The 6,155-nt window shown below is 38.3% G+C and overlaps 1 pseudogene; it reads left to right on the top strand.

The window, feature by feature from the left end:
* The first annotated feature begins 3,501 nt into the window (after positions 1–3,501).
* Positions 3,502–4,128, top strand: LOC112322603 (large ribosomal subunit protein eL13 pseudogene; annotated as a pseudogene).
* The last annotated feature ends 2,027 nt before the right edge of the window (positions 4,129–6,155 follow it).

Genomic DNA, 6,155 nt, shown 5'->3' with positions numbered 1-6,155 from the left:
AGTTATTAACAACTACACCTAAAACCAAAACAAAAGCAAACTAAGCAAACAACTAGAACAGGAACAGAACCACAGAAATGGAGATCACATGGACGGTTATCAACAGGGGAGTGGGAGGGGGAGAGAGGGGGGGGAAGGTACAGAGAATAAGTAGCATAAATGGTAGGTAGAAAATAGATGGGGAGAGATTAAGAATAGTATAGGAAATGTAGAAGCCAAAGAACTTATATGTATGACCCCTGGACATGAACTAAAGGGGGGGAAATGTGGGTGGGAGGGGGTGTGTAGGGCGGAGGGGAGTGAGGGGGGAAAATGGGACAACTGTAATAGCATAATCAAAATATATTTTTTAAAAAGATTTGGGGAAATTTTTTTTTTTAAAAAAAGACACTATAGCACTTTCAATGCAGGGCTTTGTTTTTTGTTTGTTTGTTTTTTGTTGTTGTTCCTTTAGCTGGTTAGTTGGTTCATTTTCATTTGTTCATTTTGAAGGTTTTGAAGTTTTGTCTTTTTCTTTCTTTGCTTTTTACTTTGAACTAACAAGGTAAGAGGGAAGGGGAAACTAATATTGTACTGGTTTTCTTTTTAAAAGAAAAGTAGGAAAAAACAGGAAAGAATGGTACTTCCCTGGCTAAGCCAGACTAGTGGTGTTGCTAGAGGGTAGTCATAGAGGAGAAAAAACGGAGGAAGAATGTCAGTAATCATCACTGAAAAGATTAGGCAGAAATTAAGCCTAAATGTCTACACTGAAGATGCCTGACACTGCTTTTCAATAGCCACAAGTGACACCTAGTGTCGAGCAAGAGAAGTGAGCCAGTTCTCAAGTTGGAGAGTCACCTGGACATTTCTTCACTTGCTTCACATCCTTCTGCCACAGGTTGGTTATGGACCCTCTTTGGCTCTTTCATCGTAGAGCATTGACAGAAAGGAGGTAGAGCTGTTCAAGTCACCAGCACTGACAACATTAAGAATTGTGGATAAACTTAACTCTTTCTTAATCAGACAAAGCACACTAGATACTTACTTGCAAATGTAGGTTAATAGTAGATACATCATCAATATAAAGGTCAAGAAATTTCCTTCAATAAAAGATTGATTAAATAAACTATGGCATATCCTTTCAACAAAACTTAGTGTAACACAAAAGTTAAAATATTTAATGATATGGGGAAAACATTTATGATATCTGCCAAGTTGGGGGGAAATAGCTACAAAATAGCATATTAAAAGTGTCCCAATTTTGTTTAAAAAAAATTAAAATAGGTATATCTGTACATAAAACCTCAGAATGGAAGAGTAACATTGTTTGCCTTTGAGCAGTAAGATTAAGGGTGGTTTCTTTTCTCTCTCTTTTTTTTGTAAATATGTATAGCTGTTGCAATAAAAATACAACTCATTTTTTTAGCAAATGCAAAAATGTAAATGAGGAAATTGGGAGTGGCTTACTTGTCATAAATTAGATAAATAGATGCATGACTGATTTTTGCTAAAATCAGGGAGGGAATTATACATGAAATTGGATAATAAAAATATTGGTAAGTAGCAAATTTTAAAAATGTTGTATTATTTCCTACTCACATATTCATCATCTCACTACAACTGATTTATTCAAAATTGTCCTTCCGTCCTCCATGCAGTAAACTCTGGAGCCAATTGCCAACTTAAATCTTAGGGGTCAGCAGCATATTGAAAATGGGTGGATCACATACAACAGGAAGTTATGAAGGCTGTGGGCCCTGAGGAGGGGATGCTCGTTAGAAGATATGCAAAATCAAACGCTTTAACATCCTCCCCACTCCTGTCCAAATACATTGAAGGTACTTGTCTCAGGCATTAGACAGAGGCCTCCATAAAGTAAGTATTATGCTTAATTCATTATAGCCCTTGAGCCTAACTTACAGTTCAGAACATGGTTGCAGAGTTAATATTTTGTCCAATGTTTCTACTGCTGTACTCTTTCTGTTTAAAGATCTTGGGCAGTAGGGATCAACTGCTTGCCTGGCCACCTTTAGCAGCTGACAGCAGAGCCAGGACCTGACTGAGGGTCTGGACTCTGGAGGCAACAGACTCAGACCTGGATTCCAGCCCTGCCGCTTTGTAGGGTCTTCAACAGATCTCTTAACCTTCTTAAGCCTTGGCTTTCAGAACTGAACAATGGGGATAATGATAATATTAAACCGGGCTGTGCTGAGGATTACATTTTTTGAGGATCTCAAATTATACTTTGAAAATACTTGGAATAGCAAAAGCTTGGGAAACATTATTTACTGTTCTGAGGCTATGCTGCCTCGAGTCAGTGCTGTGCCTTGCACCATGCCTCAGCTAAGTAGGACTCAAACAATTCCTGGGTGAACCTTGGGTCTGTATCCCACACCTCTGACCCCGCCCCCCTTTTCTACCAGCTTATTTTTCGAGTTTACAGGCTCGTTCACTTCCATGCCTCGTCCTTTCACACACAACAGAACCCTCCATGGCAACAAGCTGCTAAGTTTTCTGAAGTTTTCTGGATGGTTGACCATGAATCAATAATTAGTATAGTAATAGTTCCACTGCCAGGGGCAGTGTTCTGGACTTGTTATACATAATGTGTAACAAGTTGGGTTGGCCAAAATCCATATGGGTTTTTTTGTAAAATAGAAGGCACATTTTTCATTTTCACCAATAACTTTATTGATTTGGACATTTTGAGTATGTTGGCTGTCTCCAGCATGGTATAACTTTGATTGATCTCCATTAATGTCTCACTTTAATCATTATTAAGTGCAACTGGTCTATCCAACCATGGAGCATTGTCCAGCGAGAAATCTCCAGCACAAAACTTCATAAACCACTTTTGAAATGCTCAGTTGGTCACACACCTTCTCTACACCCTGCACAGATCTTTTTGTGTGTGTTTCAGTTTCTTACTTTTCTTGAAATAATAAAACATAATATGCCAAAAATGTTGCTTATTTTCTTCTATCTTCTATATGAAAATGGCTCCACAAAAACTCAACTTTGAAAGGTTTTTAATGCACATTTTTTAAGGCACACTGACATGACAACTGTCATAATACAATCTAACAAAATTGTTTTGAATGAAGTTAAAAACAGCTAAGTGCTACTAGAGGCATTTTAATGGATAAAACCAAACAAAATTTTTGACCAGCCAAATACCTACTCGAAACTGCTTGACTTTGAACTGTATTCCCTCCAGGCATCAGGCTTTATGGCTTCTCACTAATAAACGTCATTGAAGGCCCCTCCAAATTGCCTTATGTTATATTGCTGGCCTGTGGACTATGTCAACTCTGATGGGTTACGGGGATGATTTGCCTTAAGAATTTCACACGTGTCCCAGGTATGAACCTACTACTGTTTATAAAAAGGATATTTTTAATGCAGGTGATATTTATTCAGCATTATATTAATGTTCCTATCTGTTGGGGAGTGAGGATACTAACATGTTAAAAGAATCAGAAATTGGCCTACTCCTTCAGAGAAAGCTGGTAGGCAGCAGCCATGGCGCTCAGCCCAATTGGCCTGATCCTAATGCCCCACTTGACAAGGACTGGCTGTGGCACCTTGCCACGTGCTTTAACCTGCAGGGTCAGAAGGTGGCCACCGCAAGCCAAAGCATGCCACAAACCCTGCATCAGGACCCATCTGGCCCACAGTCAAGTGCCCGGCAGTGAAATACCAAACCAAAGCATGAGCCAGCTGGGGCTTCAGCTTGGAGGAGGAGTCAGGGGTGACTGGCATCCACAAAAAGGTCGTCCAGACCACTAGCAACTCAGTGGATCAGAGCAGGCGGGATAAGTACACGAGTCCCTGCAGGTCATCGTTTGCCAGCTTTAGGAATACCGCTCCAAGCTCACACTGTTCCCCAGGAAGCCCTCGGACCCCAAGAAGGCAGACAATTCTGCTGAAGAGCTCCAGTGGCCACACAGCTGAGAGGACCAGCTATGACTATATGGAATGTCTACAGGAAGGAGAAAACCAGGGCCATCACAGAGGAAAAGGAGGAGGAATTCAGTCTCCGCATGGCCTGCCCCGATGCCAGCTCTTTCACATCTGGGAAAAAGGGCCAAGGAGGCTGCAGAACGGGATGTTGAAAAACTAAAGCAATTTCAAAAAGAATTAAATTAATGCAAATGTATAAATTAATTTTACAGGGCAAAGTTTAGAAATGCTACAAAATTAAAATCAAATTATGGGCATATTATGAGCAAAAATATTTAAATATTTAATGTTTTTATATAAAGTGCCAAAAGCCAATATGCAAGTATTACATATTAGGCACCATTAATGTTGTTTTATAGAATTGATAATAAACTGAAATAAAACTAATATTCTATTTTTTCTTTAAGAAGAATTAGAAAAGGCAAAACAAAGGTTAAAGAGGAAGAAAGAATCAAGAGACCAAGATATAGAAGGTAATTTTATCAGAATAACTTGTTGCTTCCAAGGATTTTAAATGTCCAAACCAGAAGACTCATATCATGAAACCTGAATATGTGTTTACAGAATTGTAGTACCAACAATCTTTAAGAAACCAAAACAAATGAAAAAGGTATCAGGATTAAAATAGGCAAATGTCTCAAGTTTCAAAAGTAGTCATTACAGATCGAAGAACTTGATACCAATAACCAACAATATGAGGTCTATTCAGAAGGTATCCAGCCACGTACTATGAAAAATAGAGACATTTATTGAAGAAGATACAAGATACAAGAAACATTGTACATAGGACAATGACACCTCAGTCACCTTCAAAGTAGGCACATTTGGACCTCACATAATTCTCCTAATCACCGTTAGCTGCCCCATCCTATTTTCCTGAATCTAAACAACAGTCTGAAATCTATTCCCTTTCAAAAGTGATTTTAGTTTTGGGAAAAGCCAGAAGTCACAAGGCGCCAAATCTGGGCTTCAGTGGGGCTGAGTCACCTGGGCAATTTAATGTTTCACCAAAGAACGGTGCGGGACACATGATGCATGAGTGGGCATGTTGTTGTGATGAAGCTGCCAATCGCCAATTGCCCATAGCTTTGGCCTTGTGAATCATCTGAATAGTTTCTACAGAGGAATGTTCAAGCTTAATGCAAAATTTGATGCATATTCATTATCCTACTCACTCAGTCATTTTGAATGCAATAGCCACACAGTACACATGATCTCTCAACGGAGTCTCCCACCCCCACTGATTGCCCCGAGTGAAGTCATCATTGTTCACACATGCACATCCCAGTCCACTCTCCTTGGCTGCCAGTTTACATCTATGTCACACAAACCATTCTTGTTTTATTAAAAATGGATGTACTTTTTCTGGACCGACCTCTTACTTTAGAACACTTTATTAAAAAACTTGTGAGCATTTTCTTAAAAAGCAATTACTACTTAGCAAACATATGTTCCCTAAAAGTAGGCCATAACATTCACATTTTCTTTTCTTTTTAGTAAGAATATCAGCTAGCTGTAAATAGATTGGGAATCAAAATCCTTGAGTTTGTGTGGCTGTGGGTAAGTCACTCGATCAGGAACTAAATACCCCAAAGTATTTCCCCTACCCATCACTAACAGCTGTTTGGCTAAAAAGGTTTCATGGTGAAATATACTGCAGATATAGTTAAACAAAGATCATTACATTTCATTTCAGAACATCTCAGAGTTTTTAATAAGCCCATGTGCATTGTCAGTGTCAGAGAGCGAGCTATGCTATACAGTGTTTCTCAAACTGATTGCAAAGACAGCAGGAATGTTTGTTTATCTGTTTGTTTTCTTTTCTTTTCCAAAATATCTTACAGACCAGACTTCACAGAACTCTGAGAAATACTATTCTGAAAGTCCCCTTCAGTTCCAGTATTTTATGACCAGACATGGTTAATTATAAACTATTACAGTCAATGTCATCACTATTGCTACAAGTAAACCTCATAGTTTAAAAATTTGTCAAATTTTTACTAAATAATATAAAAACAATTAAAATCAAAATACATCATAGTTTTGAACTCTGAAACTTCCACATTAAATTAAAATGATTCAAAATCCAATTTCAGACTAACTTTTCAGGCAAATTGAGATTCAGTTAAGCTTATTTTCCTATTAGTTTTTATTCCAGGAGCTATTAAAGTATATTTCCTGATGGGCTATAATTCATTCCATTTAAATTGCAT

The sequence above is a fragment of the Desmodus rotundus genome, chromosome 10 (genome assembly GCF_022682495.2).
Source record: "Desmodus rotundus isolate HL8 chromosome 10, HLdesRot8A.1, whole genome shotgun sequence".
Taxonomy (NCBI): domain Eukaryota; kingdom Metazoa; phylum Chordata; class Mammalia; order Chiroptera; family Phyllostomidae; genus Desmodus; species Desmodus rotundus.
This window is presented reverse-complemented; position numbering and strand designations above follow the sequence as displayed.